Source organism: Bos mutus, chromosome 13 (genome assembly GCF_027580195.1).
Source record: "Bos mutus isolate GX-2022 chromosome 13, NWIPB_WYAK_1.1, whole genome shotgun sequence".
Taxonomy (NCBI): Eukaryota; Metazoa; Chordata; class Mammalia; order Artiodactyla; family Bovidae; genus Bos; species Bos mutus.
Genome location: NC_091629.1, coordinates 74,413,673 through 74,439,278, shown reverse-complemented (window position 1 = coordinate 74,439,278; position 25,606 = coordinate 74,413,673). Strand labels below are relative to the sequence as shown.

Below are 25,606 nucleotides of genomic sequence, written 5' to 3'. Positions count from 1 at the left end.
TCTTATGTCCTTATTTATCAATGTGTCTTTCTTTAAAAGTAAGAAAATGTGGATTATCAGTAGAGCAAGGTAATACGATTCAGAAGTCTTTAACTCTAATCTTAGTTCCCCTTGTAAATAGATGTGCTAATTGATTTGGGGTGAGACATTTATGTTTACCACATCTTGTCTTCTCCAGTGATCTAAATGTATAACTTGGGGTGATTAAAATTACTTAAATAATTAATGCAGTAGGGATCAAAACTGACATTGAAAGAAAGATAATTTATCTGGGCCTATTAAATCAACCAACACAGGAAATAACCATGTGGAACATTCCTAAAGCTTTTGTATTGTGGTATATTTTGTATATTTTATACAAATATACATTTTATACAAAATATACATTTGTAGAACACTATGTACATGGTCTTAGAAATGTGTAGTAATCTGGATCCTGTAAGCACTTGAGGTAATGTTCAACATATTAAAAGTAAAATCCAGAATTTCAGGTTTGGGAAAGAGTTATGTCTATAATGATGTTACATTTCATTATTTAATGGATCAATTCAGTCAGTTCAGTCGCTCAGTAGTGTCTGACTCTTTGCGATTTCATAGACACATATTTTCAATGACTTTGCTATTACAAACAATAACAGTGTGATGGATAATCCTGAATGTGTTTTCTGTGAAATATGTATAAGGGTTTGCTAGGGTAGACAACAAGACATAGATTTGCTCACTTAAGAAGTAATATGCCCAACTTAATTTGTAATAGTCAATGGTATATTCTTTTCAGTTCAGTCACTCAGTTGGGTCCGACTCTTTGCAACCCCATGGACTGCAGCATGCTAGGCTTCCCTGTCCATCACCAACTTCTGGAGCCTACTCAAACTCATGTCCATGGAGTCGGTGATGCCATCCAACCATCTCATCCTCTGTCATCCCCTTCTTCTCTCACCTTCAATCTTTCCCAGCAACAGGGTCTTTTCCAATGAGTTGGTTCTTTGCATCAGGTGGCCAAAGTATTGGAGCTTCAGCTTCAGCATCAGTCCTTCAAATGAATATTCAGGACTGATTTCCTGATTTCCTTTAGGATGGACAGGTGGGATCTCTTTGCAGTCCAAGGGACTCTCAAGAGTCTTCCCCAGCACCACAGTTCAAAAGCATCAATTCTTTGGTGCTCAGTTTTGTTTATAGTCCAATTCTCACATCCATACATGACTAATAGAAAAACTATAGCTTTGACTAGATGGATCTTTGTTGGTAAAGAAATGTCTCTGCTTTTTAATATGCTGTCAAGGTCAGTCATAGCTTTTCTTCCAAGGAGCAAGTGTCTTTTAATTTCATGTCTTCAGTCACTATCTGCAGTGATTTTGGAGCCCCCCCCCCAAAAATAGGCTCTCACTCTTTCCATTGTTTCCCCATCTATTTGCCATGAAGTGATGGGACCAGATGCCATGATCTTGGTTTTCTGAATGTTAAATTTTAAGCCAACTTTTTCACTCGCCTCTTTCACTTTCATTAAAAGGCTCTTTAGTTCTTCTTTGTTTTCTCATAAGGGTGGTGGCATCTACATATTGGCATTCCCCCAAAAGCTACACTGACTTATAATTCCACACATGGTATACCAGAATATTAATTTTTCCTCACTTTAACAAAAATTTTCAATTTTTGCCAGTGTATTGAAGTTTGCATAGAAATTAATGATCTTTTAATGATCATTAATTAATGATCTGGCAAGGTTAGTGATCTTTTCACATTTAGGGGCATTTGTAAAATATATCCTCTCCAGGAACTGACTGTTAGGTATTTAGCCCATCTTTCTACAAGGCTTTTAAAAATATGTACCTTTAGGAGTTCTTTACATATTCTGGATATTATTTGATTAATGTATATGTTGTAAACATATTTTTCAATCTGTTGTTAGCCTTTTAACTGTTTATGGTGTCCTTTGTATCAGAGGTTTTAAATTCTGATGACGTCAAAATTATTAATCTTTTTCTTACTTACAACCTGTGTGTGTGTGTATGTGTCTTGTTCAAGAAGGCTTTCTTACCAATCAGTTGAATATACATTCTCCTATATTTCCTTCAGCTATTTTTTGGAGTTTTGATTTTACTATTTACTTTTTAAATCCTTCTGGAATCAACTTTTGAGATTGGTATGAAGCAGAATCTGATATTGTTTCCTAAATGAATGTACACTTAGACAACAGAATTCATTACAGTCAATCTTTTACTCAATGCATTAAAAAACCTCTTTTCAGGTACCAAATTCCGATTTGTATACTGGTCCATTTTAAAACTCTCTGTTCTATTTTCTTGATCTATTTGTCTATTCTTCTGCTAATACTCTAATTACTGCAGATTAATAATTGCGTATTGTACAATCTGGTTGCAAGAGAACCTCTGTGAAGATCCACAGAAGTACACCCTCATTGTTCCTCTTTTAAGAACTTATCTTGGGAATTCTAGCATAATTTCTTTTTTAGAAAAATTTTAGAATAAGGTTGTCAGATCCATCTCAAAAAATGTGTTGATATTTTCTCTGAGATTGCATTGGGTTTACATATTAATTTACAAAGACCTGTGATATTTACAATATTGAGATATATTCAGTTGTGTGGCCTTAATTTATTCAAATTTTCTATTTAATGATCTTCAGAAAAATTTCATTTGTATTACTCATGTATGTATTGTTTCACTTCAATTAAATTGATTCTTGGGTATTTTATAATTTCTGTTGCTATTGTGTAAGGGATTTTAAAAAATGAATTTGTGACTGCTATATTTTTTAAAATTAAAATGAACATTTATGAGTAATCCTAAGTCTTAAAGATTTATTTGCTTACCATTGATTTTTAGTGTTCCTCCTGAACTTTCTTTCCTTCTTTCCTTATAATAGAGCATATCTTCTAGTCAATATTTCATCTAAAATTTCTGGGTGGTAAATTTTCTGAATCCATTCTTGTCTGAAAATGTCTTATTTAGCCATTACACTTGTCTAAGCATTTGTTAGATTATACAATTCTAGATTCAAAATCATTTCACCTCAGTACAAAGAAAATATTTCTCCAGTATCTTTTTGTACCCAATGTTGCTGATGAATTTGAAGTCAATATGTGCTTTTTTCCTTATAAATAATGTATTTTTTCATTTTAGAAATCTTTAGGATTTTCTGGTTATTCATGAAATATTAAAGTTTTACCATTACTTTCTCGGGATGGGTCTTTTCTCAGTCTTCTTACTTGGCACTCAGTGGAATTTAATTTAAAAATGTGAGTCTTCTTTCACATCTGAGGACTTTTATTTATTTCTTTCTCTAAGTGCTTTGATAGCTTTGGATTGGTCCTACAAGGCCTTTAACCTTTATTTTATACATATCTTCTCTGTCCATTCACATTGTGGTCTAAGATAATTTCTCAGGTTGATCTTTGAGTATCCAAGTTGCTCTTCAGCCCTCAATTTTGCTATTCAGCTTCGAGGCTTTGTTTTCTTCTTCTTCTTTTTTTTTTAATCCAGTATTTATTTCATTTCCAAAATAGCTCATCTTCCATTTCTTCATTAAGACCCGCTCTTAATGAACAATAATCTCTCTAAATACATTTTATGACAATCATTTTATGTCTTAAAGTCGTCAACCATCTGTTCTACTTGTTCTGTTTCCTCAGGTGTTATCAGGGTGTGTGTGTGTGTGTGTGTGTGTGTGTGTGTGTGTGTGTGTAGGCTGATGCTTTTCTCTTATGGTGTTAATTTTCCTCAAATGTTTGTGAGTCTTGATTATATTCATGTTGGACTTCAATTTTCCCTCTTAACCTGTATGTGAACGCTGTAACAATGAACTTAGCTTGCCACTAGTAACTTAGTGTTGCAGGATATGCTATTAAGATGTGACAGGAGCTAGTCTTCTGGGATAGAGGTTCCCCGAGTACCACTAGACATTTGCACCTGTAACCTGTATTTCTGGCCCAAGTGCCCACCCCAAAATGCCCCCACTTAATGGTGATTTGTCTCCTAGTGTGCTTAATTATTTTATTAAATACTAAAAAACTTATCTGAGTGAATTCTTTGAGATCTGCAATGAAATTGCCTTCCTGTGAAGAGAATATGAATTTGCTTCTGCCAAGTGCCTGGGACACTGTAGTACAGGACCATCTTAGATCTAGTACTAGACTTAGAGTACCTGGGATAGCCAAGTCTGAAAATCTCCAGGAGGGCTGGAGATTACAACTTCATAGAAATGTATTTTTCTTTTTCCTTTTCTCCCTGCTTTTCTAAGTGTCAAGACTCTGCAAACCCCTGGACTTTGGAAGAGGTGTATTCATTTCTAGTTTGCCCTTGTCCTAAGAGTATAGAGCTTTAAGGATTTAGGTTAATGTTGACAAGGCTTCCTATCAGACGCCTCACCTCGGGCAGGTCTTGAGGACTAGATTCCATCCTCCTTGCTTTGTGAGGCCACTAAAACCAAAGCCCAAGTTTATCTGGCTCAGGGCAAAAGAAGTTTTGGTGTTCAGGTACAGGGCTGGAGCCAGGGTGAGGCAAGTCCTGGCCCTGCTCAGGTATTCTGTATTTACTTCTTTCATTCCAGCAATTTCTTATATATTTAAAAAAAATCTAGTAGTCCTTTACTAACTTCTCAACTCATTTGTATGCTTCTGTGTCATATTTTTCAGGGGGTTGCTGACCTCATAGACGGCAGCCCACCAGGCTCCCCCGTCCCTGGAATTCTCCAGGCAAGAACAGTGGAGTGGGTTGCCATTTCCCTCTCTAATGCATGAAAGTGAAAAGTGAAAGGGAAGTCGCTCAGTCATGTCCGACCCTCAGCGACCCCATGGACTGCAGCCTTCCAGGCTCCTCCATCCATGGGATTTTCCAGGCAAGAGTACTGGAGTGGGTGCCATTTCAGTGGGTGGGTTAGTCCAAATAACTCCTCACCTAGGCTTTTGTTACCAGCAATCAGCCTGTTGCCTTTTCCTTTGTATCCGGTGGGAGTGCCCTGTAGTGATGAGGGGAGGAGGGGTCAGAACTGCTAGGCTGCTTCTAATGTTTTCAACCAACAATCCTTTCTTTTTGCCCTGAGGCTCCTCTCCTTTTTCCTAAATCCATGTGTACATTTTTTTCTAGCCATATTCTCTTTTTACATTTTTTTGGCAAAAGTTTCTTCTTCCAATCCATTTCTATTTCTTGTCCTTTAGGTATTCCTAATTTCATTTTCAACACAGACATTAGTTTCTCAGGACTGATGATCTGTTTTCTTTAAAAAAAAAAAAAAAAAAACTCTTCTGTGAGGGAAGCTGCAGGGTATATATTATTTTTTCCAATCTGGGAATATTCTCCTCAGTCCCTGGTAACGTTGGCTCCAAGCCTGTAGGGTAGACTTAAAGAAGTCTTAAAAGAAACCAGTTTTCCCTGCCTACCATATCTCTTTAGTGATAAACTATATAAATAAAATTAGATGGTTATAGCTAAAAAAACACAGTAGTAATATTACAGAATCAGCAAAAAACTGGTAAAATGCCACTGTTGAAGTTTATGTAATCATCATTTTGCCAGAACAACTGGTTGAAAAGTAAGTAATGCAAATCAATCACCTAGCTGTTTGTTCTATACAGAAGCAAACATATACACACATTTTAAAATATTTGGATGATTGATTGAATTTATATTTTTCATCTGATTGTTTGGTAGTATGTAGAAATAGCTCATGGCAAGTAAATATGATAATGAGGCAAATACTCTGAACAGTCTACTTTGGAGAATACATAGAATAACAAACAGATGACAGGAAGTAAAAAACCAAAAAGCGAAATTTGATTCTCATTGGAGGATTTGGGTTTTCTAGATTTTAGAGTTTAGAAAATGTGTAAATCTAGAATAATAAAAATATTTACATGACTTATTTCATAGGTTTTGAGAATGTATTTTACAAAGTTTTAAAGTGTTACATGGATATTAGTTACAATCCTACTTTACAAGTGCTCATTGAGCATGTGCCAAGTTCTGCAATGAGTTATAAGAAATATTAAATGTGAGGAAAACACAATCCTTAGTTGACAGTTTAGTGAGAAGGGTAAAAACTAACTCAATTGTGAGACTGTGATGTATAAGAAAATAAAGGCACAATTTTCTATGAGGAAGAGCTTGGGAACGCTTTTTATTGGAAGAGTAGAACTTGAAATGGACCTTTAAAGATTAGTAGGATGTTTATGCTGTGGATTTATGGTGCTGAATTAATTTCATGACTCTGGAAGACAGTCCTATCACCTGTAAAAACATTGAATTAGATGATTCTTAGTGCATTCCAGGTGGCTGAGACGGTAAAGAATCTGCCTGCAATGAAGGAGATCTGGGTTTGATCCCTGGATTGGGAAGATCTCTTGAAGAAGGGAATGGCTACCCATTCCAGTATTCTTGCCTGGAGAATTCCATGGTGGGCTACCGTACATGGGGTTGCAAAGAGTAGGGCACAACCGAGTACCTTACACTTTCTTTTTTCAGTGCATTATTAACCATATGATCAAGAATTTGAGGTTTTGCACCTGAGAACCCAGGATGGTGGGAAAGATGTCGATGCCATTAAGAAGACAAGAAACATAAGAGAGAAACTAACTTGGAGAAAAAATGGTCAATTTAAGATGTTTGCAGATTATACCCTATTCATGACAATCATGCAGCTGATATGCAGGTCAAGAGATCTAGAGGAAGGTCTAGGGTGTAAATGAAGCCCTGGGGGACTTCCCTGGTGGTCCTGGCTAAGACTCCATGCTCCCAATGAAGGGGGCCCTAGTTTGATCTCTAGCTAGGGAACTAGATCCCAGATGCTGCAAGTAAGAGTTCATATGTTGCAACTAAAGTCCCTGCATGCCACAACTAAAGATCTTGCATGTCGCAACGAAGATCCCACGTGCTGCAACTAAGAACTAGCACAGCCAGGTAGATAGATAAATTATAAAATAAATATAAAAGTCACAATTATTAAAAAAAATAATTGAAGCTTGGGGCTTGGGAAAGAGCATCAGAAGCACAGAATATGAAGACTAAGAAAGCTATGCAATGAACTTTGGGCTTAGCATTTAAAGGGAGGGTTGAGGAAGACAAACCAGTGGAAGTGTCTAAGAAGATCATACAGAGGTAGAAAGGAAAAGAATACAGTGAACAGTGTCAAATGCTGCAGAGAGTTTAAGTAGTAAGAACAGTAAGAGCCCCCTGGATTGATAATCAGCGGCTACTGGTGTTCTTTAAGAAAGCAGTCTCAATAGATGGAAAGTAGATCTTAGAATCAGTTAAGAACACGTAGACAGCTATTGGGCTTCCCAGGTTGTGCCAGTGGTAAAGAACCTGCGTGCCAGTGCAGGAGACAGAAGAGATGTGGGTTCAGTTCCTGGGTGGAGAAGATCCCCTGGAGGAGGACATGGCAATCTACTCCAGTATTCTTGCCTGGAAAACTCCATGGATAGAGGAGCCTGGCAGGCTACAGTCCATAGGGTTGCAAAGAGTCAGACATGACTGAAGTGACTTAACATGCATGCACAGACAGTTATCACTGGCAGAGAGGATTCTTTGCGTAGGAGAGACATGAGTCTTTGCATGGAGAAAATGGAGTAGAATTGGGAAGAGTGATTTCTGATATGACAAAAGGACATGGCAGAAGTTAGTTCCTTGAAGCAGACAGAGTAACCAGAAATAAAGCTGAAGCCAGGGCATTCATGGGAGCAGCTGGGGGAGGGGTCTATTCTGCCCTAGATCCTCAGGTTGCGGGTTGCCTTCTCCCCACAGAGTGCTGTCCTACTGAATGGTTCCAATGAGGAATAGTAACTTGTTAATATAGAAACATTTCAGATGACTGTAGGATACGAATACAAGGAAAAGGCTTACATATTTCAGGACAATTCACAAGAGGAATGAACTTCCTCACTGATCTCTAACATAACATAGAAACCAAAGCTCTCTCTAGTAGTCAGTGGTTACCCCATGACACACCTGCTCATTCCTGCTTCTCTGCAAGGAAAGATGCTCCAGATACTGGCAATTTATTCTCTCCCTATTTAGAGGCATAATGTAAGGGACTGAAAGGAAGCAAAGGTACTTTAAAACTCCTGGATTTCACAAGTTATTAAAAATATAATAGAGCTGGTAATAAAAAGTACGTTTCTGAAGCAGTAAGACATTGCCTGCTTCTACTGCTTAGACCCAGCATCCTCTACAACATGTCCAGGACCTGGCCTTTACGTGGCTCCTCTCTGAACTCCCCAGGAATGTAGATGTGATTGCTAGGCAATTGCTTTCTGACCTCTGATTAGAGTGAGATCAATGAGCTTCTTGCCTTTTTCAATTGGGAAAGACAGTTGCTGGGTGGGAGAGTAACAGTGGAGAGAGTTGCTGCGAACTTTCTATTTTAGTGTGTATTTTAATTTACTTTTACTTTATTTTTTTCAAATTGTAGAAGCTTATGATAGTGAGAAATTACTATCAGAAAGTGAGATAGGATAGAGAAACCTTGGATCCTGAGTGATCTAGAGCCAGAACTTCTGGCAATGTCTTCTTTCTGCCTCAGTTATATACCTTATGTGTGCATGCGTGCTAAGTTGCTTCAGTAGTGTCCAACCCTTTGTGACCCTATGGACTGTAGTCCACCAGGCTTCTCTGTCCATAGGATTCTCCAGGCAAGAATACTGGAGTGGCTTGCCATGCCCTCCTCCTCCAGGGGATTTTCTCAACCCAGGCCTACTGTGGTTCCTGCATTGCAGGTGAGTTCTTTACCACTGAGCCACTGGAGAAGCCCCTATGTACCTTATATTACCTCTTAAACCAGCAGCTGAACAGGTAGGGTGGATAGAGAGAAAACAGACCATTAGTTTTATTTCCATTTTCTAAGGCTCACTTTGGGATAGACTGTTCAGTCTTTCCATGAGCATCAACTACTTCATTTTGAGCATTTACTAAAAGGGAAACCTAAGATCAGTAACTATTTTAGAATGCTCCTGAGGTGAATGCAGAGTCAGGAAAAATTGCAGTTATGGCATCATCCCTGTCTCAATAATTTCACACGAGTGAAGTCAAAGTAAAATGAATATAAGTGAAAAAAGCATAAGAAGGCAATATGCAAGCTTGCAAGGTATCAGTTCAGTTCAGTTCAGTCGCTCAGTCATGTCCGACTCTTTGCAACCCCATGAATCGCAGCATGCCAGGCCTCCCTGTCCATCACCCTCTCCTGGAGTTCACCCAAACCCATGGCCATCGAGTCGGTGATGCCAACCAGCCACCTCATCCTCTGTTGTTCCCTTTTCCTCCTGTCCCCAATCCTTCCCAGCATCAGAGTCTTTTCCAATGAGTCAACTCTTTGCATGAGGTGGCCAAAGTACTGGAGTTTCAGCTTTAGCATCAGTCCTTCCAAAGAAATCCCAGGGCTGATCTCCTTCAGAATGGACTGGTTGGATCTCCTTGTAGTCCAAGGGACTCTCAAGAGTCTTATCCAACACCACAGTTCAAAAGCATCAATTCTTTGGCACTCAGCTTTCTTTATAGTCCAACTCTCACATCCATACATGACCGCTGGAAAAACCATAGCCTTGACTAGAATGTTAATGTAAAAGGTGAGATCTGTTTTGCCTTGAAAACTAGGGGTAGAGAGTCAGGAAGAAAAAATAGAGTGGGGTTAAGGATTGATTTTACATATAGACCTTTAGGTGTTTTAGCACTTGCTTGGAAAGCAACTGTTTTCTCCCCCATGATACCTCAGTTGGTAAAGAATCTGCCCGCAGTGCAGGAGACCCTAGTTCGATTCCTGGGTTAGGAAGATCCACTGGAGGAGGGATAGACGACCCACTTCAGTATTCTTGGGCTTCCCTTGTGGCTCAGATGGTACAGAATCCACTTGCAATGCGAGAGACCCTGGGTTCAACCCCTGGGTTGGGAAGATCCCCTGGAGAAGGAAATGGCTCCCCACTCTAGTATTCTAGCCTGGAGAATTCCATGGACTGTATAGTCCATGGGGTTACAAAGAGTCCAAACACGTGTCCAAACACGACTGAGCGATTTCCACTTCACTTCTCCCTTCTGAACTTCTTCCCTGGTCTTTATATACCTGCAACCGATAAATGATCTGTTGAAAACGCCTCTGACCCTGTGAAGTGTGATAATCCCAGAAGAGCTCTGTACTCACCATGGCTCTCTCTACTCGCTCTCCTCCTGTTCACTCCTACCAATTGAAATCAAGTTTTTCTCTGCTTCTCTGATAAAAGTGTCTTGGAAATGTAAAGATTCTCCAGCTACTAAATCCAGTGTTCACTCGCTGGCCTTTATTTCCCTTCCCTACTCTCTCTGGCATTTGGCACTATTGGTTATTCTCATCTTCCAGGCACGCTCTCACTCTGGACTCTTATGACTGTCTTTAGTTTTATTTTCCATCTACAGTACTCCTTGGTCCCCACTGCTGTCGCTATAGTTGAAGTCCTCATCATTTCTTGTTTGGGTCATTTAATAGTCTGCTACTGGTTACATTCATGGGGTCGCAAAGAGTTGGACACGACTGAGCGACTGAACTGAACTAAACTGGTTACATGGTCACCAGAGTTACACAGCCAACCCACCTACCTCTCAACTGCTAGTCATTTTTTTAAAAAGCATAATTCTATTCATGTTCTTCAATGAGTAAACTCTTAAATGACTCCTTATTGCTCACAAGATCAAACCCAAGCTTCAAAGCCTATCACATAGTCTTTGCCTACTTCTCCAGCCTCAAAACTTTGTGTTCCATACTTATTTATAGACCATGCTCTTTTATTCCTCTATGTCTTTATTTCCTTTATGTAGTCTAAAATGTTTTCCTCTTTTGCCTGCTTAGTGAACACTCACTAATCTTTCAAGATTCAGTTTATGCCATTTCGTTTATGAAGCCCTCTGACTGCTCCACAAACTGGTAGAATTGGGCATTCCCTGACTTGTGCCCTATATATAGTACCTTATAAATGCTATTATTTAAATACCTATGTGCTTAGTCACTTTATCATGCCTGACTGTGACCCCATGGACTGTAGCCCACCAGGCTCCTCTATCTATGGGATTTTCCTGGCAAGAATGCTGGAGTGGGTTGCCATTTCCTCCTTCAAGGTATCTTCCTGATCCGGGATTGGCCAAGGTCTCCTGCACTGTAGGTGGATTCTTTACTGCTTAGCTACCAGGAAGCCAAATACCTGCAACATTTTATAATTTATTCACTTGTAACTTGTTTTCTTCTTCTTAACTGCTCAAGGATAAGGATTGTGTCTTAGATATTCTTCACATATCCCTGGCATATAATTTTTATTATATTCTTCCCATACCCCTGACATATAACTTTTATTAAATACTTTTCTCCCTGAAAGTCAATGGCTTTTAGTATATTCACAGATAGGTACAACCATTGCTATAATTTTAGAACATTTTCATTACTCCATCAGTAATCTTGTGTCCTTTAATTATAATCTCCCCAGGTATCCTACACCTCCCAGCCCTAGGTAATCGGTAAACTATTTTCTGTCTCCATGGATGTACCTAATCTGGACATTTCATTTATGGAAATCACACAATATATGGCCTTTTGTGGCTTAGTACAATATTTTAATGATTATCTATATTGTACTTTATTGCTGGATAATACTCCACTGTATGGATATATCAAAGCTTTTTATTCATTCATTGGTTGGTGAAGACCAGCTTTTCCCCACTTGTTGGCTACTATGAATAATGCTGCCATTTGTGTGCAAGTTTTTGCATGGAAATAAGTTTTTAGTTTCCTTGTATATGTACTTAGGAGTTTAATTTCTGGATCCTATGATAATCCTATGTTTAATCCTTTGAGGAACTCCAAGGCTGTTTTCCAAAGCACTGAAGTCAAGTGGGCCTTAGAAAGCATCACTATGAACAAAGCTAGTGGAGGTGATGGAATTCCAGTGGAGCTATTTCAAATCCTGAAAGATGATGCTGTGAAAGTGCTGCACTCAATATGCCAGCAAATTTGGAAAACTCAGCAGTGGCCACAGGACTGGAAAAGGTCAGTTTTCATTCCAATCCCAAAGAAAGGCAATGCCAAAGAATGTCCAAACTACCGCACAATTGCACTCATCTCACATGCTAGTAAAGTAATGCTCAAAATTCTCCAAGCCAGGCTTCAGCAATATGTGAACCGTGAACTTCCTGATGTTCAAGCTGGTTTTAGAAAAGGCAGAGGAACCAGAGACCAAATTGCCAACATCCTCTGGATCATTGAAAAAGCAAGAGAGTTCCAGAAAAACATCTATTTCTGCTTTATTGACTATACCAAAGCCTTTGACTGTGTGGATCACAGTAAACTGTGGAAAATTCTGAAAGAGATGGGAATACTAGACCACCTGACCTGCCTCTTGAGAAATTTGTATGCAGGTCAGGAGGCAACAGTTAGAACTGGACATGGGACAACAGACTGGTTCCAAATAGGAAAAGGAGTAAGTCAAAAGGAGTCAAAAGGAGTAAGTGTATATTGTCACCCTGCTTATTTAACCTATATGCAGAGTACATCAGGAGAAACGCTGGGCTGGAAGAAGCACAAGCTGGAATCAAGATTGCCAGGAGAAATATCAATAACCTCAGATATGCAGATGACACCACCCTTATGGCAGAAAGTGAAGAGGAACTAAAAAGCCTCTTGATGAAAGTGAAAGAGGAGAGTGAAAAAGTTGGCTTAAAACTTGACATTCAGAAAATTAAGATCATGGCATCTGGTCCCATCACTTCATGGCAAATAGATGGGGAAACAATGGAAACAGTGGCTGACTTTATATTTTTGGGCTCCAAAATCACTGCAGATGGTGACCGCAGCCATGAAATTAAGATGCTTACTCCTTGGAAGGAAAGTTACGACCAAACTAGATAGCGTATTGAAAAGCAGAGACATTACTTTGCCAACAAAGGTCCGTCTAGTCAAGGCTATGGTTTTTCCTGTGGTCATGTATGGATGTGAGAGTTGGACTGTGAAGAAAGCTGAGCACCGAAGAATTGATGCTTTTGAACTGTGGTGCTGGAGAAGACTCTTGAGAGTCCCTTGGACTGCAAGGAGATCCAGCCAGTCCATTCTGAAGGAGATGAGCCCTGGGATTTCTTTGGAAGGAATGATGCTAAAGTTGAAACTCCAGTACTTTGGCCATCTCATGCGAAGAGTTGACTCATTGGAAAAGACTCTGATGCTGGGAGGGATTGGGGGCAGGAGGAGAAGGGGATGACAGAGGATGAGATGGCTGGATGGCATCACTGACTCGATGGACGTTGAGTCTGAATGAACCTCGGGAGTTGGTGATGGACAGGGAGGCCTGGCGGGCTGCGATTCATGGGGTCGCAATGAGCTGGACACGACTGAGCGACTGAAGTGAACTGAACTGTACCATTTAAAAAAATTGAGGTGAAATTCATAACATACAAGTAACCATTTTAAAGTACACAATTAAGTGTATTCACAACCATCATGTATTTTTAGTTTCAAAACTTTTTCATTAGCCCAGAAATACACTCTATATTCATTAAATAACTTCCCACTGTCTCTCTGTGCAACCACTGGCAACCACTAATCTTCTTTCTATTTCTATGAATTTGCCTATTCTGGATATTTCACTTACATTTCATATAATGAAAATCAAATAACATGTGACCTTTTGTATCTGGCTTCTTTCACTTATTATAACGTTTCTGTGGTTCATCCAACTTGTAGTACATTCCAGTACTTCATCCTTTTCATAGTTGAATGATATTCCACAGAATGTATACACAACGATTTGTTTACCTACTCATCCATTATTGAGGTCGTTTCCATCTTTTAACTATAAAAAGTAATGCTTTTATAAGCATTTGTATACAAACTTCCAGTGTGGACATATGCTTTCACTTCTCTTGGGGATATTCCTAGTAATAGAATTGATGGGTCATTGGAATTGATGAGTCATATGGTAATTCTTTCCAAATGTGGTGCTGGAGAAGACTCTTGAGAGTCCCTTGGACTGCAAGGAGATCATACCAGTCAATTCTAAAGGAAATTAACTCTCAATATTCATTGGAAGGACTGATGCTGAAGCTCCAATATTTTGGCCACCTGATGAGAAGAGCCAACTCATTGGAAAAAACCCTGATGCTGGGAAAGAATGAAGGCAACGAGAGGAGGGGGCAGCAAAGGATGAGATGGTTAGACAGCAGCACAGGCTCAATGGACATGAATTTGAGCCAACTCTGGGAGATAGTGAAGGACAGAGGAACCTGGCATGCTGCAGTCTAAGGAGTCACAAAGAGTGGGCCACAACTTCAGTTACTACTGAACAACAACAACAAATGACAGTTCTAAATTTAACTTTGTGAGGAACTGCCAAACTGTCTCCCACAGTGGCTGTACCATTTTACACTAGCAATGTGTGAGGGTTCCTATTTCTCCACATCATTTCCAAATCTTGTTACTCTCCTTTTTTAAAAAATTATAGCCATCCTAAACGAAGCTCAGCTGGGGAAGACAGGATGCTGAGCTTGTAGAAAGGTGCGTCATCAGCTGGTGAGAATGACTCCATGTTCTGGCCCCTTTGGAAAACACCAGCGTACAAGCTTGCCTGCTTCTTGCCTCTGGTTTCTGCCTCTCTCCATCTTCACTTCCACCTCCTCAACCTTTTCTCTCCTTTATTGCCTCCTTCTGAGGGTGACCAACCTTCTAGATTTACCCAGGACTGTCACATGATTGCATACAATGTAATATTTCATTGTGGTTTTGATTTGCATTTTCTTAGTAAGCAATTATGTTGAATATCTCTTTATGCAGTTGATGGTCATTTGCATATCTTTTGGAAGAATATCCTTAGCCCATTTAAAAATGGGGTTAAAAAAACTGGGTTGTGTGTTATTTTGTTGATGAGTTGTCAAGATTTTTTCATACATTCTTAATACTAAACATTTACTGAATATGATTTGCAACATTTTCTCCTATTCTGTGGGTTGTCTTTTTAGTTTCTTGATGATGTCTTTTGAAACATAAAAGTGTTTAATTTTGGTGATGTCCAGTTTGTGGTTTTCTTCTTTTTGTTTGTGCTTTTGGTGGCATATCTAAGAAATCATTGCCTAATCTAGGGTCAAAAAGATTTATGTCTATATTTTCTTCTAGGAGTTTTAAAGCTTAAGCTATTATATTCAGGTCTTTGACCCATTTTGAATTATTTTTCATATAGAGTGTGAGGTAGATGTCTGACTGGGGTGAGATAGGTGGGTCTCCAGCTGTCCTCACCATATGTTGAAGAAATTATTCTTCCCCTTCGCCGTTAACTCAATATTTTGGCATCCTTGCCAAAAATTGATTGATGATAAATGTGAGGATTTATTTCTGAATTTTTAATATTTTATTGATCTATATAATCTCTCTTCATGCCAGTACCACACTGTGTTGGTTACTGCAGCTTTTCAGTCAGTTTCGAAATTAAGAAGTATGTGTCCTCTTCTTTTTTTAAAGAAGAACATTCATTTCTATACTAATTTTCAGATTTTGTTAATTTTTACAAAGAAATAAGCTGGGATTTTGATAGGGGTTATATTGAATCTATAGATCAATTTGGAGAGTATTGGCATCTTAACAATATTAAGTTTTCCAATCCATGAACGTGGGAAGTGTTTTCATTTATTGAGATTTTCTTTAATTTCTTTCAACAACTTTTTCAGTTTCAGAGGATGAACTTTGTACTTCTTTTGTTAAATTTATTTCTAAATACCTTATCCATTTTGATGCTATTATGAATGGAACCAATTTCATTTTGATATGTTTACTGTGATGGTATAGAAATAGAATAAATTTTTGTCTATTAATCTTTTATCCTGCAACCCTGCCAAACTCATTTATCAGTTCTAGTATTTTTTAAATTGAAAACCTTAGGATTTTCTGTGTATAAGATCCTGTCTTTGGTAAATACAGAGAGGTTTACTTCTCCTTTCTCAATCTTTATTTCTTTCTCTTATTTAATTGCCTTGGCTAAAACCTCCAGTACAATATTGAATAGGAATTGCAGGAGTGGACATCTTTGTCTTGTTCCACATCTTAGGGGACCACTGGGAGAAAGCATTCAGTGTTTCACCATTAAATATATTAGGTGCCAGTTTTTTGAGGATGCCCTTTATCAGGCTGATAGGTGTTTTGATTTCTTATTTATTGAGTGTTTTTATACAAAAGGAAAGTCGATCTTTGTTAAGCGCTCTTTCTGCATCAATTAAGATGACCAGGTAGTCTTTGTCATTTGTTCTATTGTTGTGGTGTGTTACAGCAATTAACTTTCAGATGTTATACAAACCTTGTTCTCCTAGGTTAAATGGAAATAAGTATTTCTTAAATTGAATTCATCATGAGCAAATTATGTAAGGACTGGGTAAAAATTAACTCAATAAATGACCAGAGAAACAAGACTGGAAAATAATACCCATTTTAAGATAGTAACTACTTAGGAATTATGGAAACTTTGAAAATAGAATTGTTATTGTGGAAAAATTGTAAGAGACTATAAGAATATCAATTAAAGCACTTTAAAACTCTGAGTCCTTTGAGTCTATAATTCTCATTTAAAGTTCTAGAACTAGATCTTCATGATATTCTAGATTTAACAAAACTCAACAACCTATGTCAAATATCCCTACTCTATAAAAATTACTATAATGCTTTTCTTATAGATTTGCTCAATGTCTGCCCCTCTTCTCTCTCTTTTAATCTCTTTCTCTCTCTCTCTTTCACACACACATACACATACATATACACATATCCTTCCCAGGTACTGTCTTAAATGAGAGTATCGTTGCTATCTATCCTTATTGCATATTTTAAAGTACTTATCTAAAAATTGTGTTACTTAGAAATATTGTGAAGTTATTTACAATTTTCTAATCAGATTGCACTCTTAGTGCTAAGACCCTCATAGAGAACTGTAAGGACAGAAAAACTTACTTTTAATTGTGACCCCAAGAATTATCAATATCTCTATTAGCAGGAACAAGGGCTTCATCTTCTTCTAAGTAGCTCCTTCTTACTGTAACACAGGCAGAACTAGGTGGCCAGCCCACAAGCTTCCTCTTTTCAGGCCTGTAGGGGTCAGGACTTGGTTGCTAAGCAACAATTTCCTTACTCTTGGGCCAATGAGCTGCCAGGAATTTCCTTTCAACCTGGAATGATGGCAGCTGATGGACAGAGCAGGCTGTGGGTAAGGAACCATATCTAGTTTGCTACTTCTCTGGTGAGAGATAAGTGGTAGGCTTGAAATAGGTAGGAGTTGCTCTCTCAACTCTTTTCAGAGTTGCTGGAAGTTCTTGTTTTTATGTTACCTCCAGAGGTGCAAGCTGCGATTATGGGAAAGCACAACTAAGCACATGAGCTAACCTGACATCATCCTTTAATCTAACATCTCAAGGGTACAGTGGACAAGAAACATATGGACAACTGTTGTCCCCATCTTGGTGAAAATGTTTCTTCTCTGTTCAAGTAAGGAACTGCTGACATTTTACTGGGACCAAGTCAAATTTCAATCAATTACATTTTAAAAAGAGTGTTCATTAAACATTTTTATAGAAGGTGTTTTAAAATGCCTTATTTACTATCTTAAAATATATGGGAATTTCACAAATTAATACCCTCAAGCCTAGGACCAGATATTAAAATGAGCATTTAGGTCATGAAAGTCACTCAGTTGTGTCTGGCTGTTTGTGACTCCATGGACTATACAATCCATGGAAATCTCCAGTCCAGAAAACTGGAGCAGGTAGCCTTTCCCTTCTTCAGGGATCTTCCCAATCCAGGGATCAAACCCAGGTCTCCACACTGCAGGCAGATTCTTTACCAGCTGAGCCACAAGAGAAGCCCAAGAATGCTGGAGTATTTTTCTCCAGTGGATCTTCCTGACCCAGGAATTGAACCAGTGTCTCCCGCATTGCAGATGGATTCTTTTACCAACTGAGCTATCAGGGAAGCCCGAGTATTCAGGTATGACAATATTAACATTATCCAAAGAAAGGAGCCAGTAGAGGAATCATACCTAAAATATACCCAACTTTTACAGTGTGTTCAGATAATTACTTCAGAAACAGATGTATTTATTGCCTTGAATTTTCAGGTTTACTTTACTCCCTTTATTGTCACTGCTGTTGTGACAAATACTACAAAAACCCCAGAAATTTACAGTTCTGGAGCTCAGGAGTCCAAAAGGATTCTTACAGGACCAAAATTAAGAGCAGAGCTAGGGACTTCCCTGGTGGTCCAGTGGATAAGATATCCAGCTCCCACTGCAGGGGATCTGGGTTTGATCCCTGATCAGGGAAGTAGATCCCATGTGTTGCAAAGAAGACCCAGTGTGGCCAAAAAAAAAAAAAAAAAAAAAAGTGTTTAAGAAAAAGAGAGAGCCGAGCTAGTTTGTTCAGGGGAGAATCTATTCTTTGTCTGGAATTATCCAGGTTTTAGTGGCTGCCCACATTTCTCAGTTTGTGACTATATCACTCCAATCTCTGTACAACCATTACTTTGCTTTCTCCTCTTCTGTGGTTTAATCTTCCTCTGTATCCCTCTTAGGACACTTGCAATTACATTTAGGGACCACCAAAATACAGGATAATCTCCTCATCTCAAGATCCTTAGTCATATCTGCAACGTTCCTTCTGCTACATAAAATAACATTCATAGGTTCTAGAGATTAGGTCCTAGAAATCTTTGGGATCATTATTTAGTCTACCAGAGTCCCTAATATCTTTTCCTTTCACTGCTGCTGCTGCTGCTGCTGCTAAGTCGCTTCAGTTATGTCTGACTCTGTGCAACCCCATAGACGGCAACCCATCAGGCTCCCCCGTCCCTGGGATTCTCAAGGCAAGAACACTGGAGTGGGTTGCCATTTCCTTCTCCAATGCATGAAAGTGAAGGGTGAAAGTGAAGTCGCTCAGTCATGTCCGACTCTTAGCGACCCCATGGACTGCAGCCTACCAGGCTCCTCCGTCCATGGGATTTTCCAGGCAAGAGTACTGGAGTGGGGTTTTCCTTTCACTAAGGGACTTCAAAATATAACTGTCGCAACATCTGTGCTTTAAAAAAAATCTCTAAATAAAATTTATTTAAACTCTTAATGTCATCCATTAAATGTTCTTTATACCATCTTTTTAGCAGTCCCCATTTGGATCCAGAATTATCAGCATCTTTCTGCAGATGATGTTGCTTTTTATTTTCACTCAAACCATGGCCATTTGACCTATCTTCCCTCGACTTCCTTCCATGTCCAAACTTCTCTCACTTTTGATTCTATCCACATTTACTTTCCCTGGTACTTCAATCTATTTAGCATTTGTTCTTCTTTTTTCCTTTTGTCTCTCTCTTTTTCTTTTTGTTTCAGTCTTTTGTATCAATTTTCTTCTTAATTTAAAAACTCTTCATCTCTCCTAGAAAAATTTTCTTTTGACTCTAGTATCCTTACTACTGCTATTAATATCTTCTCTATTTATCTTTTAGCCTCTAAACATCTCAAAAGAATACTCTATAATCACTGCTCCTGTCTTGCTGCCTCTCACTTATTCTTCAACTATTTGCCTTTATTTTCACTAATTTACATAGACGAAAAAACCCAATTATCTTTTCTTAGTTCTTATCCTACTTAATCTCTGTGAGAAATCTGACATTTCTGATCATTAACCTCTTCTTGAAAATATAGTATTGGTTTTTCTGAAAATGGAGTTGCAAGTAATATTCTACACTGTTGAATAAACTTCTCATTCTTTTTCCACTGCGTCCTCGCTCATTCATTCACGTGTTGAAAATCTGCCATATGCTAAAGATGAATGGTGACACTCTTTGAGGTGTTCACAATAATTTTATTTGTTAGCTCCTCTCTTGGTCTTCACATTAAAATTAGGGTCTCCCATTTTGGTCTCACATACTCTTCCTTAATTTTGCTAACATTTCTTTACAGATGCTTCTTTACATTTCATTAATTCAATAAACCTTTATTATGTACCAGGTGTTGGGCATTTTCTGTGAATGGTGAGCAACAAGATATATTTCCTGTCCTCAGAGAGTTTAAGTCTAGAGTAAAAGATAAGTATTAATAAAATAATCTCAAAAAACCTGTGAAAAGTGTCTTATAGGAAAATGAATTAGTACTGATGACACATAAGGGAAAACTGTGTGAAGAGGTCAGGTGGGGTCAGAATCACCAAAGGCTTTGCCAGGGAGAGAATTTTGCCAGCTATACTCTGAAGAACAAGAATGGGTTGGCTAAACATGACATGTCCTAGGTATAGTGATAAACATGTGAAAAGGCCATGTGGTGAGAATAAGATTTGTTCAAAGAGCTGAAAAGCTCTCAGGGCTGCTATGGTTGGAATCAGAGATGGGTGGCAGGGTGAAGCATGGCATAAGATAAAGCAGAATTGGCAGTGAGGGTCACTCCTAAATGATTCAGTTTTAATAATGATGGTTTTAGTCAGCTTGGGTGGCCAAGACAAAATACTGAGTGGCTTGAACAACAGAAATCAATTTTCTAACAGTTCTAGAAGCTGGAAGTCTATGATCAGGGTACAGCGTCATCTGCTTCTTGCGAAGGCTCTTTCTGGCTTGCAGATAGCTGCCTTCTCACTTTGTCTTTACATGATGGGGGACAGTGGAGTCAGGATGGTGGAGTTAGGGGGAAGGGGGAAGAGAGAGAGAGCAAGCATGTGAACTCTTCCTCTTTTTTTAAGGTCACAGTCCTACTGGATTAGAGCTCCACCCTTATGACCTCATTTAACCCTAATGACCTCCAAAAGACCCTATATCCAGATATAACCATATCGTGGGCTAGAGTTTCAACATATGAATTTTGGGGGAAACTCAATTCAATCTATAATTAAGGCCATCAGAAAGTCACTTAATGAGCTACAGCAGTGAAATGACTTGATCACATTTGATAACTCTAGATGGGGGGCATCGAATAGACAGAAGAGAGGCAAAAGTCGACAGGGGGACAGACAGTAAGGAAGTCTTTTATTCAGACTTAGCTTACTGCAGTGCTATTGGAAGGGTGAGTAATTCAAGAATAGTAGTATAGGAAATAAAACTGAGAAGTATAGCCATTCATTTGAAATGAGAGAAAAGTTTAAAGAGGTACCAGGGATGGTGTTTAGGTTTCTATATTGCTCAACTGAAATGGGTGAAGAAGCCATTCAAAGATATGAAGATGCTGCTGCTACTGCTGCTAAGTCACTTCAGTTGTGTCCGACTCTGTGCGACCCCATAGACAGCAGCCCACCAGGCTCCTCCATCCATGGGATTTTCCAGGCAAGAGTACTGGAGTGGGGTGCCATTGCCTTCTCTGGATGAAGATGCTAGAAGAGGTCTAAGAGTAGGGGAAAGATCAGTGTGGTACATGGTACATTTCAAATATTTCTGAGATATTAAATATTAATATTTAGTAAGCTCCAGGATTTGGTGATGGACAGGGAAGCCTGATGTGCTGCAGTCCATGAGGCAGCAAAGAGTTGGACACGACTGAGTGACTGAACTGAACTGAACACTTTTCAATGGTATTTTGTCAGAGTAATTAAAACTAAATACTGAAACAAGGACCCTCTAACTACCAATGCCTTAACACAATACATAAGTTTCTTATTTACATCATAGCTTGATGTGGTACTCCTTGGAGCCCAGAGATACTCCTTCAAGCAGTGACTCAGGGATCTAAGTTTCTTCCTTCTTGAGGTACTGTTTCTGTGATTACTGTGGAAAAGAAAGAGAATATGAATGAGTGCACAGATGGTCTGATGGTTAGGCCTGGAAGTGGCATAGGTAACTTTTGTCCCATAACTGACCCAGGATGCAGTCATATGTACTAACTAAATTCAAGTGAAAGTGAAAGTCTCTCAGTCGTGTCGACTCTTTGTGACCCCATGGACTATACAGTCCGTGGAATTCTCCAGGCCAGAATACTGGAGCAGGTAGCCTTTCCACTCTCCAGGGGATCTAATACAGGGATTGAACCCAGGTCTCCCACATTGCAGGCAGATTCTTTACCAGCTGAGCCACCAGGGAAGCCCAAGAATATTGGAGTAGGTAGCCTATTCCATCTGCAGGGGATCTTCCTGACCCAGGAATTGAACCCGGGTCTCCTGCATTGCAGATGGGTTCTTTACCAGCTGAGTTATCAGAGAAGCCAACCAACTTCAAGGGAGACTAGAAAATATGGTCTTGTTATGGACCAAGAAAGAAGACATTGTATTAGTGAGCATCTCTGCCACATTTACTATGTGCTAGTCACTTTGTGTTTTGACTCATTGAATCCTTACATCAGACTTATAAGGTAGATATTATATTTTCATTTCCATATAACAGATCAACCCCCCTCCCCAAAAAGTTTAGAGACCTTGAGTAACTTGCCAAGAGTCACATAATCAATAAGGGTAAACCTAGAATTTGAATTCAGATGAACTGGCTCCACATGCATTTTTACCAGTGGGTAACACTGCCTCTTAAAGTTAAGATCCAGTACATGGTAGCATGTATAGGTCTAAAGTTCAAGAAGAAAGTTTTCCTGGAAATAATAAATTTGGGAGTCATTGATGTAACTCAGGATTTCCTAACCTCAGCAGTATTGACATTCTTTGTTGTGGGGGACTATACTGTGCATACAGGTTGCATAGCAGAATCCTTGGTTTATACTCACTTAATGCCAGTAGCATTCTTCCCTCAGGTGTGACAACCAAAAATGCCTGCAGACATTGCTTGTGTCCCCAAGGGAGACAGAATTGCCCCTAGTTGAGAATTATAGTTATAAATGGAGCCATGAATATGGATGAAATTATTCAAAGTAAAAAGTGAAAAGAGATAAGAAGTTCTAGTTCTGAGTGTCAATGAACTCCAAAATGTAATGACTGAAAAGAAAGATGGGGCAAAAAAGGAGACTGTAAAGGAATGAAGATATTAAGAAGAGGTGGCAAGAATACATAGAACTATACACAAAAGATCTTCATTACCCAGATAACCACCATGGTGTGATCACTCACCTAGAGCCAGACATCTTGGAATGTGAAGTCAAGTGGGCCTTAGAAAGCATAACTACGAACAAAGACAGTGGAGGTGATGGAATTCTACTTGAGCTATTTCAAATCCTAAAAGATGGTGCTACACTCAATATGCCAGCAAATTTGGAAAACTCAGCAGTGGCCACAGGACTAGAAAAGGTCTCTTTTCATTCCAATCCCAAAGAAAGGCAATGCTAAAGACTGTTCAAACTACTGTACAATTGCACTCATCTCACACGCCACCAAAGTAATGCTCAAAATTCTCCAAGCTAGGCTTCAATAGTATGTGAACCATAAGCTTCCAGATGTTCAAGCTGGATTTAGAAAAGGCAGAGGAACCAGAGATCAAATTGACAACATCCTCTGGATCATCGGAAAAGCAAGAGAGTTCCAGAAAAACATCTATTTCTGCTTTATTGACTATGCCAAAGCCTTTGACTGTGTGGGTCACAGTAAACTGTGGAAAATTCTTCAAGAGATGGGAATACCAGACCACCTGACCCGCCTCCTGAGGAATCTGTATTCAGGTCAAGAAGCAACAGTTAGAACTGGACATGGAACAACAGACTGGTTCCAAATTGGGAAAGGAGTATGTCAAGGCTGTATATTGTCACCTTGCTTATTTAACTTACATGCAGAGTACATCATGAGAAATGCTGGGCTGAATGAAGCACAAGCTGGAATCAAGATTGCTGAGAGAAATATCAATAATCTCAGATATGCAAATGACACCACTCTTATAGCAGAAAGCAAAGATGAATTAAAGAACATCTTGATGAAAGTGAAAGAGAGTGAAAAACTTGGCTTAGAACTCAACATTCAGAAAACTAAGATCATGGCATCTGATCTCACCACTTCAAGGCAAATAGATGGGGAAACAATGGAAACAGCGAGAGACTATTTTTGGGGGCTCCAAAATCACTGCAGATGTTGACTGCAGACATGAAATTAAAAGACGCTTGGTCCTTGGAAGAAAAGCTATGACCAACCTAGACAGCATACTAAAAAGCAGAGGCATAACTTCGCCAACAAAGGTCCATTTAGTCAAAACTATGGTTTTCTATTAGTCATGTATGGATGTGAGAATTGGACTATAAAGAAAGCTGAGTGCCGAAGAATTGATGCTTTTGAACTGTGGTGTTGGAGAAGACTCTTGAGAGTCCCTTGGACTGCAAGGAGATCCAACCAGTCCATCCTAAAGGAAATCAGTCCTGAATATTCATTAGAAGGACTGATGTTGAAGCTGAAACTCCAATACTTTGGCCACCTGATGTGAAGAAACGAGTCGAAAAGACCTGTTGCTAGGAAAGATTCAAGGCAGGAGGAGAAGGGGACAATAGAGGATGAGATGGTTGGATGGCATCACTGACTCTATGGACATGAGTTTGAGTAAGCTCTGGGAGTTGATGATGGACAGGGAAGCCTGGCATGCTGCAGTCCATGGGGTCGCAAAGAGTCGGACATGATTGAGTGACTGAACTGAAAGGAATGACCAGATAGGAGGAAACTCAAATTTAAGTGAAAGTCTTGCTCAGTCGTTTCTGACTCTTTGTGATCCCATAGACTATACAGTCCATGGAATTCTCCAGGCCAGAATACTAGAGTGGGTAGCCTTTCCCTTCTGCAGGGGATCTTCCCAACCTAGAGATCTAACCAGGTCTCCCACATTGCAGGAGGACTCTTCACCAGCTGAGCCACAGGGAAGCCCAAGAATAGTGGAGTAGGTAGCCTATCCCTTCTGCAGGTGATATTCCTGACCCAGGAATCGAACCGGGGTCTCCTCCATTGCAGGCAAATTCTTTACCAACTAAGAAGCAATAAGAGGTTAATAGTGTTAAATGCTGCTGAAAGATTTAATAAGACAAAGATTGAACAGTGTTCACTAAATGTAACATGAAAGTCATTGATTACCTTAGCAATAGCCATTTCTGTTGATTTATAGGATAGAACCCAGAACCCAGATTTGAGTGAACTGCAGAGCAGAAAGTGGATGTAAGAAAATGGACACACACAATATTTTGAAAGGAAGAAGCTATAGCTTCTGCTAGTAGTAGTGGGTGTAGGATCACAGAAGGAACTTTTCTTTTCTTTCTTTTTTTTTTTTTTTAACATGGTAAAGATCTGAGAAGGTTTAAAAGTTGATGGATGGTCCCAGTTCTATGACTCAACATGAGATAAAGGATAATCAATAGTGTAGTATTCCTAAGAAAGCACAGGTGGAATGCCTGGCTCTGGGTTGGGGTGGTAAAAGCTTCTCTGTTGTAACAGAAGAGATGGTGCCTGTATAATGCACTTTCCTGTAAACACATAACATTGTGTATTTCTAACCAAGAATTCAATATTTTTCTCACAAAATTGAAACTGTTTCTGTATTGTTCACTTTATTATTAATCATATTGCTGTTTTCCTCAATTATACCATGAAACCTTATATTCTCTTTCTCATTCTCTTCCCCAAATCTATTTCGTTACCAATTATTGATTCTGCCTTGGTAATGTGCCCTTTACTAGAGTTCACCTTTTATTTCCACTGCCAGTAAATGAGTATTTTTATTACTAGTTCAAATTTCACTTCCTTCTTGAAGCTTTCCT

At 39.0% G+C, this 25,606-nt stretch overlaps 1 protein-coding gene across 1 annotated transcript in view; it reads right to left on the bottom strand.

The window, feature by feature from the left end:
- The window catches only part of SEL1L2 (SEL1L2 adaptor subunit of SYVN1 ubiquitin ligase), a 119,404-nt gene extending 102,419 nt beyond the window's left edge, over window positions 1-16,985 (bottom strand). Inside the window, exon 1 of the mRNA XM_070382140.1 lies at window positions 16,939-16,985. The gene's annotated coding sequence lies outside the window, so the exon portion shown is untranslated. The remainder of the gene's footprint in view (window positions 1-16,938) is intronic.
- Between the last annotated feature and the right edge of the window lie 8,621 nt (window positions 16,986-25,606).